General features: G+C 40.1%; 1 protein-coding gene across 4 annotated transcripts in view; it reads left to right on the forward strand.

Annotated features, from left to right (window-relative positions):
* The first annotated feature begins 5,041 nt into the window (after positions 1 to 5,041).
* specc1 (sperm antigen with calponin homology and coiled-coil domains 1) overlaps positions 5,042 to 22,006 on the forward strand; it is a 189,866-nt gene continuing 172,901 nt past the window's right edge. For 3 of the 4 annotated variants that reach the window (XM_061897943.1, XM_061897942.1, XM_061897941.1), the window contains exon 1: positions 5,043 to 5,194. The gene's annotated coding sequence lies outside the window, so the exon portion shown is untranslated. Of the gene's footprint in view, positions 5,195 to 22,006 lie in introns of all 4 variants that reach the window. The other variant, XM_061897939.1, reaches the window with a different exon arrangement.

Genomic DNA, 22,006 nt, shown 5'->3' on the forward strand with positions numbered 1-22,006 from the left:
TCACAAGTACCCCTTGGCATACCTTCAAGTACCCCCAGGGGTACGTGTACCCCAATTTGAGAACCATTGCTATAGGTCAGTGTGGAGGGGCGTGGTCGCGCGTCCCCTGCAGGCGGGGTGTGTGCAGGGCCGGCCATGAAGCAGCCAACAGGTGAGTGGATAATCTCAGCTGGAACGAGTTATCTAATCACCTGTTCCCTTTATTAGCAGGGCCGGAGACAATGAGGGGGGTCTTCTTCGTGAGGACAGAGGAGACCGAGAGGCTGAAAAGCAGAGAGTGAAGGTTGTATAAAATAAACCCGATTGCCCAGAGCAAAAAAGAGGGACTTTGGAAACGAATGTGAATGTAAAATAAAAACTGTTCTGTGAAAGACGCACGTATCAAGTGTTGTGGTCCCAGTGATCCCTTAGGAATCCGGAGGGGAAGAGGAAGACCTCCACAGTGGCGCCCAACTACAACGGACCAAGAAAATGTCCACCACAACACCCCTAGAGGCGCTCGGACGAGTGCTGGCTGAGGTATCGGCGGCGAGCCAGCAGCAGACCCAACTACTGCAGGCCCTAATGGACAGAGCAAACTCAGGTACGGGGGCGTCGACCTCGATGCAACGCATGGGGGAGGGGGAGGACCCTCAAGCGTACCTTGATGTGTTCGAGGCCACAGCAACAGCGTGCAGGTGGCCGGAGGAGGAGTGGGGAATGAAACTGCTCCCACTCCTGGCGGGGGACGGCGCAGCGGGCGGCCCTGAGTCTCCCAGCGGCCACCCGGATGCAGTACCCAAACCTACGCCGCGCCATACTGGATCGGGTTGGCAGCAGTCCAGAAGACCACCGGCGGAGGTTCCGCGGTCTGAGGTTGGGCCCAAATAACCGCCCATTTGTGCTGGCGCAGCAACTGAGGGACGCGGCCACCCGGTGGCTACAACCAAATGGGCAAGACAGTCAAATGTTCGAGTTGATTGTCCTCGAACAATTTATTGATGCCATCCCAACCAGGATGGCCGCATGGGTGAGGTACCACCGCCCCCAGGACGTGATGATGGCGGTAAACTTGGCGGAGGACCACCTGGCTGTCCAGAAGGAGGCGACGGCAAAAGCGGCCGAAAGGCCTACATCAGCACCCCGTCGACAAGTCACACCGCCGGAAGGAACGTCTCTGGAGCAGCGCACCCGCACGGCCGAGCCACCCAGAACCAAGGAGCAGGTTCCCCACTCAGAAGAACAATGCCAAAGCACACACACCCGCACCCATTCACGCACCCACAGACACACAACAAGGGGGGGTCCACGGGGTCGTCTCATTTCCTCTGCTTGTGCATTGCAGGGTACCGGCGCTGGCTATGGAGGGCTTCCCTCGCAGATGGCGCCTCGAACCCCAGGGCCGGTGTGCTGGGAGTGCGGCCAACCTGGGCATGTACGCCGGGAGTGCTCCATGATGGAGGTGGGGCAGGTGTTACAGGTTGTCGGGCCTCCAGCACCCGACCCCGATTCAGGGGAGACATACTGTGTCCCGGTAAGGGTACAAGGGAGTGTATACCGGGCAATGGTGGATTCGGGCTGCAAACAGTCCATGATCCACCAAAACTTGGTTTGATCCGGGGTGTTGAGACACGCAACACGGGGTAAAATTAGGTGTATTCACGGGGATGTGCACGAGTACCCGATTGTGCCAGTGGAAATTCAATATAAAGGCCAAAAACATAGTGTCAAGGTTGCCGCCAGCGCGCACTTCACGCACCCCAAAATTTTAGGAACGAATTGGCCAGGGTTCAACCAGCTAGTAACGCAATGCGTGGGGATGCGTTCACGGGCTGTAGGAGAGGGGAGCATCCGCGTGGCTCTCAGTGGCGACGCAGTTTCATTCGGGACGGCCGAGCGGGAACCGGGGGGGGATGTGCGGGAGGCCCCCCCGGCCCTCCGATGGCAACCTACGGAGGATTTTCCCCTCGAGCAGTACCGCGATGAAACCTTGCGTGCGGCCTGGGACCAGGTGGATTTCATCGACGGTCAGCTGGTGTGCCAGGGGAAAGCGCGGGTGTTTCCCCATTTTTCAATTATTCGCGATAGGTTATACCGAGTGACCCGTGACACTCAGACCAGGGAGGAACACACCCAATTGTTGGTGCCAAAAGGACGCCGGGAAATGATTTTCCAGGCGGCCCATCTTAACCCGCTATCTGGCCACAAGGGGTATGATAAAACACTTAATCGGGTCATGGTCCGATCCTATTGGCCAGGCCTCCGGGCAGACGTGCGCCGGTGGTGCACGGCCTGTCCGGACTGCCAGCTGGTGAACCCGAAGGCCATCCCGAAGGCCCCCTTGCGCCCATTACCACTCATAGAGGTCTCGTTCGAAAGAATTGGGATGAACCTCATCGGACCATTTTCTCCGAGCACACGGGGATACCGCTTTGTGTTGCAATGTTAAGATTTCATCATTGATATATAAACTATCAGACTGCTTGGTTGGTAGTAGTGGGTTTCAGTAGGCCTTTAAAGGCCTACTGAAATGAGATTTTCTTATTTAAACGGGGATAGCAGATCCATTCTATGTGTCATACTTGATCATTTCGCGATATTGCCATATTTTTGCTGAAAGGATTTAGTAGAGAACATCGACGATAAAGTTCGCAACTGGAGAAAAGCCCTGCCTCAACCGGAAGTCGCAGAAGATGACATCACATGTTGATGGACTAGAAAAAAAACAAAAAAACAAAAACAAAAAAAAAAACGCGATTGCAATCGCTTTGCATTGAGACGGATTCATATGTTTTTAGAGACATTTACTAGGATAATTCTGGGAAATCCCTTATTTTTCTATTGTGTTGCTAGTGTTTTAGTGAAAGTCGGAAGTGTACGTCCACGGCCGGGTGTTGACGCGCAGTGTCTCGGGGAAGTCGACGGCAGCTGTATGGACGGCACAAGCTCAGCTGATATCCGGTAAGAGGCGACTTTTTAACCACAATTTTAAGTTTCAGCTCCGTGAATATTAAACAACGAATCACCGTGTGTTTGTGTGGCTAAAGGCTAAAGCTTCCCAACTCCGTCTTTCTACTTTGACTTCTCCAATATTATTTGAACAAATTGCAAAAGATTCAGCAACACAGATGTCCAAAATATTGTGTAATTATGCCGTTAAAGCAGACGACTTTTAGCTGTGTGTGTGCAGCGCTCATATTCATAACAGCCTGTGACGTCACGCGTACACGTCATCATTACGCGACGTTTTCAAGAAAAAAATCCCGGGAAATTTAAAATTACATTTTAGTAAACTAAAAAGGCCGTATTGGCATGTGTTGCAATGTTAATATTTCATCATTGGTATATAAACTATCAGACTGCATGGTGGGTAGTAGCGGGTTTCAGTAGGCCTTTAAGTGCGCCAGAAAATAACTTGTTTTGTACACTGTTGATGTGTTTCAACGGAGGGTAGTGCATGTGATGTGGCGACATCAATTATGGTATTTTGAGAGGTAATCATTAAAGTCGGAGATCACTGAAGGCCTAAGTGGGAAACGCACGGCCCACCACTGCCTAATTGCTGTATTAATAATTTTTCAATCCAATGTGGCGGCTCTTTAGACACTATGTAAATGTAGTTGTCGAAGAGCGGGAGCAGATTCGTCACATCCGTAATCAATGCTCAGCGTTAAAGTCTAAATATCTATCCATTGCCACTCTTTCTGATAACATAAAATAAACAATAGGATCTTTTGATTTTTTTTCAACCAAGAGTATACATTGTTTGAAAGAAAATCCTCTAAGCACATTCGAGCAAGTTATGACACGGGCATCGTGTCATAACTTGTGTCATAACAGTACTGTACTACAACTATCCACTTAAAGGCCTACTGAAATGAGATTTTTTTATTTAAACGGGGATAGCAGGTCCATTCTATGTGTCATACTTGATCATTTCGCGATATTGCCATATTTTTGCTGAAAGGATTTAGTAGAGAACATCCACGATAAAGTTCGCAACTGTCGGTGCTAAGAGAAATGCCCTGCCTCTACCGGAAGTCGCAGACGATGACGTCACATGCTTGATGACTCCTCACATATTCACATTGTTTTTAATGGGAGCTTCCAACAAAAAGTGCTATTCGGACCGAGAAAACGACTATTTCCCCATTAATTTGAGTGAGGATGAAAGATTCGTGTTTGAGGATATTGATGGCGACGGACTAGGGAAAAAAAACAAAAAACGGACGGATTCCGATGTTTTTAGACACATTTACTAGGTTAATTCTGGGAAATCCCTTATCTTTCTATTGTGTTGCTAGTGTTTTAGTGAGTTTAATATTACCTGATAGTCGGAAGGGTGTCTCCACGGGCGTGTTAACGCCAATGTCTCAGGGGAGTTGACGGCAGCTATGGACGGCACAAGCTCAGCTTTTTTCCGGTAAGAAATGACTTTTTAACCACAATTTTCTCACCGAAACCTGCTGGTTGATATCTGGTAGGGATCCATGTTCTCTTGACCGCGCTCTGATCCATAGGAAAGTTTCACCTCCAGGAATTTTAAACAAGGAATCACCGTGTGTTTGTGTGGCTAAAGGCTAAAGCTTCCCAACTCCATCTTTCTACTGTGACTTTCTACAATATTAATTGAACAAATTGCAAAAGATTGAGCAACACAGATGTCCAAAATACTGTATAATTATGCCGTCAAAGCAGACGACATTTAGCTGTGTGTGTGTGTGCGCAGCGCTCATACTTCCTAAAAACCTGTGACGTCACGCGTACACGTCATCATTACACAACGTTTCCAAGACGAAACTCCCGGGAAATTTAAAATTGTAATTTAGTAACCTAAAAAGGCCGTATTGGCATGTGTTGCAATGTTAATATTTCATCATTGATATATAAACTATCAGACTGCGTGGTGGGTAGTAGAGGGTTTCAGTAGGCCTTTAAGTCACAGTTTGTGATATGAATGTATTTTATTGAGGGTATTAGACATTTCACAAATGCAAGAACTGAAACCTTCGACCAGGACTTCATTTCCCACAAGCCACCTGGCGCACTGCATCATGAGCTCCTCCTATCCCGTGGTGCACGGGCGGCCGGCCAGCTGTGACACATTCGCGCTAAAGAGTCGGTAGCAGCGGAAGGTGGCGGTCTGCGTCCTGCGTCCTGCGTCCTGCGTCCTGCACTCCAGCAACAACAGCAGTACCACCGCATTACTGACCAGGTGAGAAGAAGCATTAAATACATATCAAGATAACAGCATCCTTTTGACATTATAGACTGGGATTTTTGGCATGACGAAATGTCTAAACTTTGCCTTTCCGTTCGTTTCCGTCCGGGTAATTGAGAAGCAATGTTTAATTGGCTCGAATATCATCGATCGTGCTAACAATGGCGGTAAAATGAGACGTTTTGAATAACGTGATCATAATTTGACGACTAATATCAGTCAGTGTACAAGTAATTTTGGATTAATATCTTATAGTAATGCTTTCCAGCAGGGCTCTGAGGAGTAGACGAGCCCGTTGTCAAGAAAATATAAACCAAGACGAGGATTCTCCTCCATCTTAGTTTTATACGTTCTGTCTAATCGATAGTCGCCATGTGTTGTTGTAAAAGCACACTGTCAAATTATCTGGGGTGTCAAACTCATTTTAGCTTAACAGGGAGGAAAATATTTCTCCACTTGGGCCGGACGGGTAAATTCATGGCATAAAAACTTAAAAATACAACTACAACAACTTCGAATTGTCTGCTGTGTTTTACTTTGACCCAAAATAGAACAAGCACATTCTGGAAATGTACATATCACAATGATCTTACTGACAAAACACTTCAAGTAAGTTGAAAATTCTGAGGATAAAAATTGGTGCTGTTTAAAAAACACCATTAAGAACACAATGAACTAGGCCTGGGCGATATGGCCTTTTCTTAATATCTCGATATTTTTAAGCCGTATCGCGATACATGATAAATATCTCGGTATTTTGCCTTGGCCTTGAATTAACACTTGACACACATAATCACAGCAGTATGATGATTCTATGTGTCTAAATTAAAACATTCTTCTTCATACTGTATTAATATATGCTCATTTTAAACTTCCATGCAGAGAGGGAAATCACAAGTCAATTGACCAAAACTGTATTTATTAAACAGTTATTAAGCAATGGCTCAAACGTTCATGTCAGTTCCAAAACAAAAAGTGCAAGATTGTCAGAGACATTTTAAGAGTCAAATAAAAATGAGCTGCATAATAGGAAGTCAAATAGTGTTCGTCCTTCGCTATGTGGTAGGTTCCTACGGATGTTATTAAATTCTGTTGTTGACTATTTGTTTCATACTGTGTTGATCTGGAAATGTTTGCCTCGGCATTTTGATGGTGAATCGTGTGGCACCGAACAGAGATGTTGACATGCGGATTAAGCGCTATTCTTTCTCTAGCAGGTGACTTTTCAAATGATGCTACATATTAGCAGTAATGCTACTTTTTGTGGCAACGCTTTTGGCCAACACTTGACAAATTACGGTTGTCTGTTCGACATATTCCCACTTGAAGCCAAACCACCGCCAGACGATGGACCCCCTGCTGTTTTTCTTGGGAATTAATTATTCCTTCATTTGCACCTTCTTTCTCTCGTATTACCACTCCCATGGCTCTGCTAGCATCACAGCTTACGTTCCCCATGCTGCTACCTCTCTGCTCTGCGAGGGCGTATACGTATGTGACATATGACGTGACAGTATGTTACGTATGTAAAAAGGTGCGCTTGTCTGTGAGAAGGAGACACAGGAAAGAGCGAGAAGAGCTTTTTGTGTAATGCCCGCAGCTAAAAGCCACCGCGTGAGAACGTATACTCGAATATCACGATATAGTCATTTGCTATATCACAGAGACAAAACTGCGATATATCGCCCAGCCCTACAATGAACTTAGACGTAATCTCAGTGTATCTACAAAGCAATTCAACTATAAGTCACAGACCATCTAGGATTCAACAAAAATAAAATAAAGCTTAAATAAAAACTTTTTTCATGTCCATATATTAAATCTGTGCGAAGTCAGCAAACCATACAAACTGAGGTAGAAACTATTTAAGAGGGTTGAGTTACTGTTTGCCTTCCAGGCATCACTGTGTATCGATAAAAGCTGTACAATGAGCAAACAATTTCAACACACCAAACATCGAAACTTAAAAGACTGACAGTATTGCAATAAATCACACTGTTCACTTTCTTTAAATTTGCACAGAAGACTATAATTTGCGCATTACTATATCAATGTGGAGTGTCTCATGCATCATTTTAAGTGGGGTTACGAATTGTTTATTTTACTTCTCTTTGTTTTACGTTTTGTTGAGGAGGAAGAGTCACAGCCCCGCTTTACTGTGTACTTCTTGCTTGGTATTCTTCCTCGCCCCAGTATAAACTATTTGCCTGATCCGGCCCGCGAGCCGCATGTTTGACATCCCTGGTCTATGCCCATGTATTAGAAATATCACTGTCCAGTTATTAGGCCTTCTAGTCAATTTATTCAGTAGACAGAACCTCAACTTAAAACTATGGCCTAAAGTTTTGATATCTCTTTGTCCTACCTCCTGCGACTCTTAATAATGACCCTTAGTTAGGATGCGTTCACACTCTTTAATTTTCGGTCCGGTTAAACCAGGCTAGAGTCCGTTTGGTCCGCTCGTCCGGTTGGTTTGGCCAAGTGTGAACACAGTCCAGGACTAATATGACCAAACTAAACAAGGAGACCGAGACCACCTGAAACGTGGGTGGCATCCACCTGTCAGAATTCTCTAGTCCTGAATGAACCAAGTGTGAACGCAGACGGTCCAAAACACCGGATATGATCTCACCAAACGTGACCGAAACAACAGATTGATGGGTGAAAAGTGTTTAAGATGCATATTACAGTTTGATTAAGTTGTATAAATGACTTCCCCTAGCATTACATCTCTGGGATTTATATATAGTCTATGTTGCATCACAGCTGGTAAGCATTTCTGCCATAAAAAAGGAAATCCTGTGAGTGTATGTGACCTAGAATACATGATGGTTTGATTGTATGAGATGGTCAACATACATGTCACTACGCCGTCTAATTGAGCAACCACCAAGTATCTTTTTATGTTTTTTTTGGTCCGGACTACAAATGTAAATGTAGCCTTTGACTTTGTACACAAACTACTACTTACCATTTGCTTTACAGCTGTAATATATTTCCCTTCTGGTGTTTACATGATTGTCCAGCCATTTGTTCCTCATTAGTGAAGCAGCCACCATGGCTGTGTTTGTGCTTTGTCAGTAAATGTTTGCTGTTTTGATGTTTAATGGCCGACTTGACGTTACTAGATCAGTGTTACTAGGTGGTGGATGAAACACTTGTTTGTTTGCTGAATTAGACATGCAGCAGAGTGGGTCAGATGGTAGAGAAGTTATCCAGAAACTTGAGGCTTCTTGGTACAAATCCTTGGGGAAGACACTTCACCTACTTTGGTTCCAGTGCCATCCACATTGGTATTGTGGACTACAGAAGGAAATGTACAATAATCTGCCTCATATACAGTCTGTACAGAAGAATGTTAAAGGGGAACTGCACTTTTTTTCGGGATTCTGCCTATCATTTCCAATCAATATGAGAGACAAGAAGACATGTATTTTTTTTAATGAATGTTAACTCATAAATAAAAGACCGCTTACAATGGTGTCAATGGGAGGTCCTCTATTTTGCCCATTAACCATCCAAAACCCCCCAACAATACTCCATTTACATTTTGTGACCTGAGTACTGACCAAGTATTCGCGATATTATTATAAGCGCTAACACAGACAACTTGTTTTTAGCGGGACCGTGATCACAGATAGGTAACTAGCTTTTGCTGCTATATTGACATCAGTTCGTAAGCTGCTTTCTCAACATGGAGCTCATGAAAGTTTATTCAAGATTAGGGAACTGTGGTGGTACACGGGCTACATCTAGTGGTATGCCAAAGAATCACTTGATGTAACGTACAGTGTTTTATTTTCCTATTTTCAAACACAGTGCTACTGTCCAAACTGTATAATGTTGTAATGACAAAAAATATTAAATATACTTGCTAAATAAAACCTCCGCCTTGTTTTTACTGAATACACTAAGCTTAATGTATTTTAATGTTGGTCATTCTGGTGGTACATGGAGAGCCAAGTTTTTTCTGAGGTAGTACTTAGTGAAAAAAAGTTTGATAACAACTGTTCTAGATCATAGATGATGCATCTCACCTCCATAGTACAAGGATGAGGACATACTCCAACAAGTTGGTCAACTTCGGCATTCAATTTAGTCCCGGTTGAAAAAGACACAAAGATGCTTGGTTCCACCCCCCTTATTTCTTCGTGAAAATTATGAGTCATTCTTCATATGAAAAGGAAGATATCAACTTCCCAGTGACGGCAAATATTGTACAGTAAGTGATGTTTTATTGTTTGTTGACTCTCGTGAAGTCTGTAGTGAGTAATAATCAGTGATGTTGTCAAAAGAAAAAGTGAATGTTGTGATGCATTTGTGTAATTACTGCGCACATATACATGTTATAAATGTCCCTGTTACTACCTTACATATATACATACTTACAGTGTGTGTATAAAATGTTGATGGAAGTGTTTGGAAGTTTTTGGAGCGCTTTATAGGCAGAATAGAGGGACTCCCATAGGTTCCATTGTGAGCAGACTTTTGCTCGCATTTATTTGTCAAACGGCTTGAAAAAAGAAAAGCATATGTGTCTTACTTAAGGATTGTGAATGACAGGCAAAAAACTGCAGTTTCCTTTTAATTAGGATAGGATACTTTTACTTATCTAACAATAAAAAATTATGTGGTTGCACTGCAGATTAAAAATGTCCACAAAAAGTATCAAAGTAAGCAAAAGTCACAAAAGTGCCACTCCTTATTGCGCAGTGCCAAAAGGGTTTTGAACCAAAAGGAAGAACACATGAAAACAACAGGGAAACACAAGAACACAAAAGATGATATTAAAGAGTACAGAGATGCTGCAACCAGCTGCCACTTAAGCGGCGCCATTTTTATATACAGCCACACAAGTAAAAGGCAATGAAAAACTAAAAATGAATAATAATTAGTAAATAAAGTATAACAATTTGACCTATTTTAATGACAAAAATGGTAAGTTTAAGTTGTGTCTGCAGTCTTGTGTTTATGGAGGAGACTCACCATGAAATGAACCCCACTGGGCAACAAAACAGAGCTTTTACTTTCTGATGCTGTCATAAGGAGAAATACACCGTACATATGTGCCAGGCATTACAGTGTACATGTTATTTGAAGCTAAATTAAGCGTATTTTCTTTTCATGGTTAACCGTACCAGGGGAGGGAATAGTTTGAAGTCTGCTTGTGGTGAAGCACAGTCGAAAAGAAATTAATCTTCATCTATGTATTATCATGGGTTGTCAGACTTTAGTGAAGACTCAAATATAGTTTGGCATTTGAGGTCAATTATAAAGTAATAATGGGTGTAGTCACTGTGTAGCAAGCACGCTTCTGTCTGCCCGGTGTTCAACATAGTTACTTAAAATAGCATTTGTATTGCTCCATTTTCAGCGTGTCTTGGTTTTAAGAGTTGTTTAAAATTATTCTCCTATGTTATTAGCACATCCTTGTACTAACTAAAATAGCTAACTTCTATTTGTTTTCTGTATGCTGTTTGAATCATTATCCAGGCAGTTCCGGTCATTTCCTACTATTTATAGCTGAGGGGGTGCTTGGGGAGGACCCGTGTTCAGTTGCACAGCAGTGGTATAAGATGCCTAGAAAGCTGCTTGATTGGAAACATGAATCTGGTTGTCTTAATCCTCTAAAGAGGATTGAAATTCTCTGTAAGAATGTCTCGTATGTGTGCCTGTGTCTTGTATTATAATATAAACAGCACACTAAGGAACTGAGCAGTAAATTTGCCAATGTATAAAAGTGCTTTATCTACAAGCTCGAAAGACACAAATAAAATAATTAATCAAATTGCAAATCGACTTAAGGCTTTGCCCTTGAGCAAAAGCAAATACAGATAAGAACAGTAGTTCCATTCTCAACAATGATGCTACTAAATATTGATACACTTGTTATACTGCATAACTTCATTTTCCCAAATATGTTTTTCTTTGTTTTTTTTTAGTAGATTTTTTTACATACTTTCTTCCAGCCAAAGCATGTGGTGTGTGATCAGGAAGCCACATTTGCCTGCATGCAGCTGGAGTGGTACGTCTTGAATTGGAGAAGCCTCAATTGAGATGGGCTGATAGGAAAAGCAATGACTGCTTGATTCCAATTATCATTTAATTAAATAGACTATTTCCAAGATATGCATATTGTACAATAGCCATCCTGCCAGACTCTCTGTCCTCTATCATTTGTATCGAAGAGTGGTTTGTATTAGAAGGAAGGTTAATATATAAAAGGAATGCTGTCTCTGCAAACAAGTCACTTGGACCAGCATTGGCAAAAAGTAATTTTTTCCCTGCCTTGCTCCTTCTTTAATGCATAAAGTATGTCTTGAAGAGTTGTATCTTCTTGATAAACAGGACAAGCAAGTTTACAAAAGTGCAAAGTAAGCACAAGTACAATGAGGTAGAATTATTTGTCTGAGAGTTGATTAAATGAATAATAATGAAAAAGAGCACAAAGCAGATCAGATAGTAGATATGTACTGGTTTGGTCTCATAAGCTGCAGTGGAAAACCTTGTCCTGGCACTTACATTATGGGAGATCATTGAGTTATGTTCACTGCTTCTCATGGATGCTATGCAAGTGTTCTTATGGAATCCGCCCACTCGCTCTACATGCACACAGGGATCAGCTGAAGTTTTCGCAAAATGGCTCAGGCTGTTTATCAGACACAAACTTCGATATCATGAGAGCAGGAAGTTTAGCCCTCAGGGGAGCTTGGCCCTAAAAAACTCAAAATACAGTCTTTGATGAACTTATAATTACGCTTCTAAAATCTGTAGTTTTCCAGTGTGAGAATGTGATTGTGAATGCTTATCTGTCTATCTGTGTTGGCCCTGCAATGAGGTGGCGACTTGTCCAGGGTGTATCTTGCCTTCTGCTCGAATGCAGCTGGGATAGGCTCCGGCCCCATCCCCGTCTATCCGTCCAATCATCCATTTTCTACTGCTTGTCTCTCTCAGGGTCATGGGGTTGCTGGAGCCTATACCAGCTGATATATTTAAAATAGACAACATAATCCTTTCTAAATAAAATGCGGTACTTAAAGCAGTCTGCTGTTGCTAATCCTGCAACTGAAGTTACAACATAAATATTTTTTGTAAAAAAAACATAAAATGCAAATAAATACAATCAAGAAGGTATCAACGTCGAAGTAAGATTAAAAAATGAGTAAAAAAAATAAAATAGGTAGGGGCTTTAAACTGTCCAGTTGTTGTTTTGGAGTTGTTAGCGTGTATTTTGTGACTTTTGATTAATTTACTGTCAATTGTAACTTTATTTTGCGGTTACAGTAAAACCCAATGTATTTGCCAGACCTTCTATTCTTAGTGTCAGGTTAGTTATACGGTGTTGGCAATCTTAACATGTCATATCTTCCTCAGTAACACATTACTATTTGTGGCAGTAATGCCAGATTGAAAAGATAGTTATTTCCTATCAAGACAGCATCAAGTTTACTTTATTTTTAGCATATAGTGATGGCTAGTGTTCCGAAAAATGCGCCATAATGTTCGATCTGGGACTTTTGATTTTTGTGTCAACAGAATCGCAGATAGAATCACGGAATTGATTGATGACAAATAGGCATGCAACAGAAATACATTTTGTCCGAACCGAAAACGAGGAAACCAATTTTGTACTACCTCCTCTAAATCAGTGGTTCTCAACATTTTTTCAGTGATGTACCCCCTGTGAACATTTTTTTTAATTCAAGTACCCCCTAATCAGAGCAAAGCATTTTTGGTTGGAAAAAAAGAGATGAAGTTAAATACAGCATTATGTCATCAGTTTCTGATATATTAAATTGTATAACAGTGCAAAATATTGCTCATTTCATTTTTTGAACTATTTGGGAAAAAAGATATAAAAATAACTAAAAGCTTGTTGAAAAATAAACAAATGATTCAATTATAAATAATGATTTCTACACATAGAAGTAATCATCAACTTAAAGTGCCCTCTTTGGGGATTGTAATAGAGATCCATCTGGATTCATAAACTTAATTCTAAACATTTTTTCACAAAAAAATAAATCTTTAACATCATTATTTATGGAACATGTCCACAAAATATCTAGCTGTCAACACTGAATATTGTATTGTTGAAGTTCTTTTTCACAGTTTATGAACTTACATTCATATTTTGTTGAAATATTATTCAATAAATATATTCATAAAGGATTTTTGAATTGTTGCTATTTTTAGAATATTTAAAAAAAATCTCAGGTACCCCTTGGCATACCTTCAATTACCCCCAGGGGTATGCGTACCCCCATTTGAGAACCACTGCTCTAGATGTCCGACATTTCCCACTTTAAATGCTACCGTATCACAGATATAGTGTCATAAAAACAATATCTGCTTTGCTTAATGGGTAAGGTTTTGTACTGTATTTAACAAGAATAACAGGAAATGTATCCACACTATACATATTTTTACCCGCAATGTTGTTCGAGTGGCCGCGCTGATTGGCGTTCGTCTGGAAAAACATGAGTGATGACAACACGACTTTTGTCGCCAAATTAATTTGTCAGCAAAAAAGTGTGTTGTCTATGTCAACGATGTGGACAAATGGTTGCACCCATACTAACTTCAATAAAATCAAGGAATTACAATTTCACAAGTTCTATTTATCTTTCAAAGATAAATCATGACCATAAATGTTCATATGTCATTATGAACATATTTTTATCCCACTGCTATTTCAACAATATAAAATTTAAATCATACCGTACAGGCCAAATACTGAATGCCGCCAGAGACAGAGTCGACACGTTCCGGACTTCCTTTCCTTTTCTGTGCAGTGTTGTTCACATAATCAATATAGCGATTGAAATGTTACAAATTTAGGTGATTAATTCCAACGTGGAGAACGTCTTCGTAGAAGATCCCCGTGTTGCAGTGGCAAGGGGTATAACAATATCCATCCATCCATCCATCTTCTACCGCTTATTCCCCTTTGGGGTCGCGGGGGGCGCTGGTGCCTTTCTCAGCTACAATGGGGTGGAAGGCAGGGTACACCCTGGGCAAGTCGCCACCTCATCGCAGGGCCAACGCATATAGACAGACAACATTCACACTCACATTCACACACTTGGGCCAATTTAGTGTTGGTAATCAACCTATCCCCAGGTACATGTCTTTGGAAGTGGGAGGAAGCCGGAGTACCCTGAGGGAGCCCAAGCATTCACGGGGAGAACATGCAAACTCCACACAGAAAGATCCCGAGTCCGAGATTACCATGATTTGATTAACATGGACCCCGTCTTAAACAAGTTGAAAAACTTATTCGGGTGTTACCATTTAGTGGTCAATTGTACAGAATATGTACTGTACTGTGCAATCTACTAATAAAAGTATCAATCAATCAATCAAAAGGATTGAACCCTGACTACTCAGGACCTTCGTATTTTGAGGCAGCCGCACTAACCACTCTGCCACGGTGAAGCCCGATATAACGATATGAACATTTTATATCATGGTTATTGTCACCAAAATTATTTATCACTATTATCACTGTATTGTTGAATGTGCTCAAAAATGACTCATACACACTTTTGTTAAAAAAGTAATACATAGCCACTTTTGCCAAGAAAGCGTACTTTCTGGGAAGAATGTTATACAATAATATTGTTCTAGCTACTTAAGAGCCATATTATTATTTTTTTAGTGTTTGAATATGTTTATCTTCCTCTGTTTTAATTTGTAAAAGTTCATTTTTTTTAATGACTAAAAAAACAAAAACAGCGTTGGCTGCGTCACGTTGGGTTTATGTGATGGCACACAAATTTGCTTCCTTTTGTCATATTGCTTAGAGTATCAATCAAACTCTCTAAGAGAGCACAGCCTGTAGGTTTAATGTGCATAATTGAATATAATAGTTGCTCAGAAAGTAATGTGTTCATACGAGTTTAGATTGGGGAATGTTTTTTTTGATTGGGAAAGACATCAATGACTTTTGCTTTCATGTGAGCATTTAAGCTTGTTAGCGCAAGCTTGATTCCCCAGTAAATGGGCAGTGTCACTAGTCTGTGAGTTTTTCAAAGCGTTATCAATCATGGTTTTACAATAATTTTGATTTAAAACGGAAGTACTCACCGTGAAAAGTTTTACTGCAGTTTGTCATTATACTGTTTATTTTTACATCCCGAGCAGTGGCAAATTCTTTAAGACTGTAAGGGAAATTCGATTCCCCTAAAACACAGGTGTAAATCTCCTGAGCAGATATAGCCAACGGAACCACATAAAAATTAATGGGCATTTGGCCTAAGTGGTGGATTTCAGCCAATAAGAACCCCAACAGACTCCAGCAATATTACCCTATAAACATCCAATTTAATACATTTAACAATGGAGTTCACAGTACTATTAGTAGGATGCAGGGAACTTAATCATTCTCACTAAATATGTCAAATTACCAACATGAGTAGCAATAATTTAATTTTACACAATTAAAAACGACACCCCCTGATCCATTAAACCCTGTTCGTACAAAATAACACACAGGGGTCATATTGATATTTTTTCTTCATTTAAAACACTTCTCTGTGGTCTACATAGCATGTAGTCAGGGTTCTTTGGTAAAAAAATGTCTTATTCTCATTTAAGTGCATTCATTTTGTAGGCCTAGTCAATCTGGCCTAAAGTTAGGGACGGCGTGGCGCAGTGGCAGAGTGGCCGTGTGCAACCCAAGGGACGCTGGTTCAATCCCCACCTAGTACCTACCTCGTCACATCCGTTGTGTCCTGAGCAAGACTCTTCGCCCTTGCTCCTGATGGGTGCTGGTTAGCGCCTTGCATGGCAGCTCCCTCCATCAGTGTGTGAATGTGGAAGTAGTGTCAAAGCGCTCTGAGTACCTTGAAGGTAGAAAAGCGCTATACAAATACAACCCATTTATTATTTATTTAAAAATAAAACCTCCAGATTTTTTCACAAAAAATTTCATTTACGATTCTTCCAGATTTTCCCCCCTTAATTTTTAAAGAAAGCAATGAATATTACTGACATATAATTCCAATCCATCCATCCATCCATCCATCCATCCATCCATCATCTACCGCTTATCCGAGGTCGGGTCGCATAAATACATTGTTTAATTCTAAACTATGTATTTATTTATTTGATTAAATATTAGGAGTTTGAAATTACACTGCATACACTACATTTTACTCTTAGCAAAATCCTAATTTGAATAATGTTTTTTTTAGACAATACATAAATAGTACTTTTTCAGTAAGTATCAAATAACTAAAATAAGAGCGTCCTCTGGGAAGCAATACTTTTGTCTTGAAGAAAATACTACTGTAACAAAAATGTAACATTACATGCAAAAAAATCTTCAACATTGAGATTAATAAAGTGAAAACATTAAAACTTCTGTCTTGAATACAAAACTTCTATAAATTATATGCAGTATTGTATATTGTATGCAAAAAAAATAAGTAAAACATTAAAAAGATTATAGATTCAGTAAGTCAAGGCCTTTTCATTCACACAGCTTGGCAGCGTGCCAAGATGTGTATTTTAGTGATTTTTCTGAAATGTGCTCCTTTTTATCATACATGGTATCATCAGTATTCAGAAAAATATATATTTTTAAATTGTTTAATCATAGTTACTTGTTACTCTGCCCAAAAGTTATTTATTACTAACAAAATTACTCTTTCATGAAAGTAGGGCAAAGTAATACTTTAAAAAAAATTACATCCAATCTATACGGCTTATGCAGTTGGCAAACGTTTCATATTAGAGCTTATGTGCCTTTTTAAAAGGCAGTGCCTGTTGCCAAGTGACATGTGATGTCAGCGTCCAGACAGAGCAGCATTAGCTAAATTGTGTTTGTTAGTGTACCAGTGGTAGTTATAGCAGCTCTATTAAATTGGACGTTTTCTTCGGATTGTTCTTGTGTTAGTTAATAGAGAGATATCATGTGCTTCCATGGCTGTCATATCTTCTGGTCCACAGAGGGGGTATTGTTTGGATTGCGAGCTGAAGCTTGTCACTTCAATCATTGAGTTGTTCCCTCATAAATAGTTGTAATGTGTATGTGTGCGTGTTGTCTGCTGTGCATATTGTTGCCTTTTTCTAATTGATATCGAGGTCATTTTTTTGTCTAATTCTGGTTGGTGCTTTTATTAGTAAAATTATATTTCCTGCATTGAACTTTCTGTGTTTTTTATGCTGTCCCGTTTACATAAAACCACATCAGAAGTAGCTTACCACGTTACATCAGAACACTGACGCTGCTGCCTTTTTTAAACACTTTGCCGTGTGTAGTCATTAGTTCCACGCCTGTTGCCGCAAAACCATAGTGCTGACAACAAACGTCTCGATAGCATAGGTGTGCCGCTAAGGAAGAAAGGGGAAAGGTGCAAGCGACGTAAGCTCCTGGGAGCAAAAAGTATGCTACAGCAAAATACACACATTCAAAAGTGGTAATTGTAACAGCAAGGCATGCTGGGAAATGCACAGGTCACTGAGACAACTTTCTTCTCATTCATTCCCATGGCGTTACAACAGATTCAACAGTTATGACGCTCAGCGTCAAAAGATATCTACACGGAATAATTGTCAGTTTTTCACTGCAACAAAACTCGACATTCATTGGATACTGTGTGCCTGAAGGCTTTCTAACTTCTACTTTCTGTCATACCGCAGGACAATATGGAGGAACATTGTCGTGTTTTTAAAACAGTCACCTTTTCATTCCACAGTATACCTTAAAACCCGTTACCGGCCCATGCCTTGTTGCGTTTTGATGGTAGGATTCAGAATAGCTGCAACTGGGCCTGGCTAGTAAGATTTGTTTGGAGAATGGGGCAGAAGAAGGAGGAAGAGTTGGTTTATTGGTGGGCACTTGATTTCAGCTTTGTAAGTGAAATTGTAAAAATCTTCATCTAGAAATTACAATGCATGTTGGTATGAAATATGATTAACATTTATCTAAAAGTTTTCCTTATTTCTTCAGTTAATATTGCCGTATTGATAATCCTAACATCTCTGTATAATAATATTTTGTGTTGCTAATTGGCAGTTATTTGCATACCGTATTTTTCGGACCGTAAATCATGCTTAAAAACCTTTCATTTCCTAAAAAATTGACAGTGCGGCTAATAACCTGGTGCGCCTAATGTACAGAATAATTCTGGTCGTGCTTACCGACCTCGAATCAATTTTATCTGGTGCATGGTGTAATAAGTGTGACCAGTGGATGGTAGTCACAAATAAGAGATATGTGTACACTGCAATATGACACTGTAAACAACAACAAAACCTTAAAAGTTCCTTTGAGTATATAGAACATTACACATGGCGCTGAAAAAGCTGTCAAAATGTTTCAGTACGAATTTGGTAAGCTATGAATCCGCACGGCTTGATGGACTGTATGTGCATTTTATATGAAAATAGACCTGAATAGACCCGCTCATCGGCAGTGCGCCTTATAATCCGGTGCACCCTATGGTCTGGAATATACAGTATTGTACTCAATAAATCCAATGGTTACTATTGAAAGACCAGAGGGAATGAGAAACCGGTTGCACCAAGTTACAATGTTTGTCAGTAGGCACAGGACAGTACACCAACACACCACCATTGGAAATATTTTAGTGTGTGAGTTCGTTCAATTAAAATGGTAGTAATAACATCTCTCCAATCAAATAAATTGTAGTTGCTCCAAAGTCGTTGGGATAGAATTTTTGCATACTCACAAACAGCCACACAACGCAGCTTCCTTTGATATGAGTTTTGGAAGGGGTTTTGTGTCAAGTACAGTTAGTCAGTTTCAGTTCCCCCAAACTAAAGGGGAACATATAAAAAGAGAAGAAACTGTCTTGCAACTCTCCATCATTGTAACTGAGCTACTGTGTTGAACAATTTCCCTTGTGGATCATTAAAGTTTGTCTAAGTCAATTGAGCTCATGACACGACACTACCTCCTGACACCCAAGTGCTGTACAAATGCTGACTTGGTCAGGCAATTTATACCTTTTCTCATTAGGAATGTAAAGATACCAAAATCTCACAGTATGATATCAAGGTTTTAAGGCCACAGCACAATATTGTTGTGGTATATGTCCAAAAAAAGCCTTAAAAATGTTATAGTGTGTAAAATGAAGTGGCAGGAATGTTTAGGATAAACACACTTACTGTAATTGAACACAAACATAATGCTAAAATAACCATATCTATTACTACAAACATTATTTTTAAGTGCAAATAAGTATGCACGGACATCCACTGTTTCGAGCAAATAAAAAAACATGTCTTTTATAGAGACATTGTGATACTTCAGAGTAACAGTGTAACAAGTGTAAAACAATGATTACTTCAGTGTCTTTCAACTTTTACTTTCTGAGAAGCAATTTTCTCCACAGTGGACATTACTTCCCGAGGAGGCTGCAAGAAATAACGTCTGCAAAAAAAGTCCAGTGTTGCAAGTGTAAACGTCTACACTGTGGTATGCTTGCACCTTCAAGAAGGTCTTGTTAAGGCTGGGCAGGCTAATAAGGAAGGCTGGACTAACTACAGTTGCAGAGTCTTTAAACACATTTTTGGCCATCATCGATAATGCATGCCACCCTCTGCAGGCTATCATCCTTGCGCAAAGAAATCTGTTTAGTGACCGGTTACATTTTATTTATTGGTGCTTTCCATAACACAATGGTCACCTTACAGGCAATAAAAAATCCAATTAAGAATTCAGAACAAAATTAAGACTTTAAGGTAAAATCATCAAAAATTCAAAACAAGAAAAAATAACACATTTGTATAGTCAAGACGAATAAACACATATGAACAGATGGATCTGAAGGTGTCAACTGAGTCAAGCAGACACATGTGTAGTGGAACGCGTCGTCAATATTTTAAGAGGCAATTGAAAAAAACTGTCAAGAACCAATAAGGTGTGTGTTGACAGTAGTGATGACATGAACAGAGAATGTTAAATAGGTGTGTGACATACACAGAATGTTGGCTATTGACGTTAAATGTGTTAATACTTCCAATATCCACTTTGGAAACACAGTGTTGAATCATGTCCGTGTGGTTGTAGAAACATTGTTTTTTAGTTACAGTGATGAAGGAAAAACTGTAGTGTAAAACCACCCACTCAGCTAAGTCGTCTTCATTGTGCATGTATTTGTACATTTGTTTTCACACTCCATGGAGCCAAGCTGTGTAAGTGGAGAGTCTGACTCAGGTCTTTTACTGGAGGGAAGAAATGTGGAAGCAACTCAGACAGCAGTTTTCCCCCCAGTATTCATGATAATAGTTCTGTCAATAATGGCTCTTGTATCACCCATGAGAGTTATATAAGCCATCAAGTCCATTTTGATATTTTGACCCATTTCACTTACAGTATGGGTTGTAAGAGAACCTTTTTATATATATAATTGGTGGGTTTTTTTGCACTTGGATGCAAAGCTAAAAAAAGGTTTGTACATAAATTTTATTATATTAATGACATAATGTAAATTGTTATTTTTGCATAATTTCTGAAACTGCACATTTGTTAGAAGATAAACTTAACAATACGTACAGTGGAAAAAGGGATGATTTGGAAGCTGTTTACTTTATAGTAGCCAGGTCATGCAGTTGCTCTATTGACAGTTGTCCACTTCCTGTATGTTTTAGATTACTGTACTGGGTCAATATTTAAGAAAGATAGTTTTAAACAAGCCTGTTGTACTGCAGCTGTCCATAAAGTGTATCACTAGTTAATTATATTTTTCTTTTGTTTCTAGACCAGGGCTTTTCAGCTAATTTCTTCTCAGAGCCATATTTCCAGAAAGCTAAGGACCAAGGAATTCTCTCTTTAATTTGATAAACATTTTTTTTTTTTTTTTGAGAACCCACTTTTTCTGCAGTGGACATTCTTTTTTGGTCCATGTCTTTTATCAGTTGCAAATTTCTGAAGAAAATAGCCATGTACACACAATGGTCTTTAGGTTGTTAAAAGGTCAATACAAAGATCTTAAATCAATCAATCAAAAATTATTCATATATTCATAATCAACAAATAGTCATGGGGGATCTTTGTCGAGCCTCTACCAGGTCAGCCCACGGTTGTGTGTGGAAGAGTTTTCCAGTTTTTTGGATAATTGCTGGAAAAATGTTGTCTCTTAAGATTTGAACTGAACTCACGTTGGTGTCATTTGGCCTCCCGGCCGCCAGTTATATGGTCCTGGCCTGGACAGATGGCTTGTGTGTTGTTAGGTAGATGGATAAATAGATAGTTGACAAGGAATACTGTACATAGACTTGTTTTTTCAGGCGGATCATATGATGTTATTACATTTCAAACTAGCCTAAAGTCAGGCAATTATATTTTCAACTTACTGATTTGTAGTGAAATAGGGGTGTGGTCAGAACAAATATAGCCTCTTGCCACAATCTAAGGCCTGTTTCATTCCAGGCCAGAGCGCAGTTTTGTTTCTACCCACATACTTCAGCCTTGGCATACCATAGGATGTGGGATTTCAATGACCACATTGGAAGAACATAAAATTCAGAACCATACAGAATGAACCACCCTCATGTTAACGACAATTTCTCACCAATTGTAAACATATTATTCTGGAATATCTGACTGTATTTGCATTTTACAAACTATAGTGTCTGATATTTAGACACAATGCAGATCAATAAATGAGGACTCCTCCAATAAGACATGGAGAGAGGCCTATAAATAAATGTTCAGTAGTGTGAAGTATTTACTCAATGTTGTATTAACTGTAGCTTTGAGTTTTCAGCATACAGCACCAGTACTAAATGAGTGAGCTGTCAGTGACCTTTGCATTACTAATCCCTCGCTCG

Source organism: Nerophis ophidion, linkage group LG04 (genome assembly GCF_033978795.1).
Source record: "Nerophis ophidion isolate RoL-2023_Sa linkage group LG04, RoL_Noph_v1.0, whole genome shotgun sequence".
In the NCBI taxonomy this organism is placed as follows: Eukaryota; Metazoa; Chordata; class Actinopteri; order Syngnathiformes; family Syngnathidae; genus Nerophis; species Nerophis ophidion.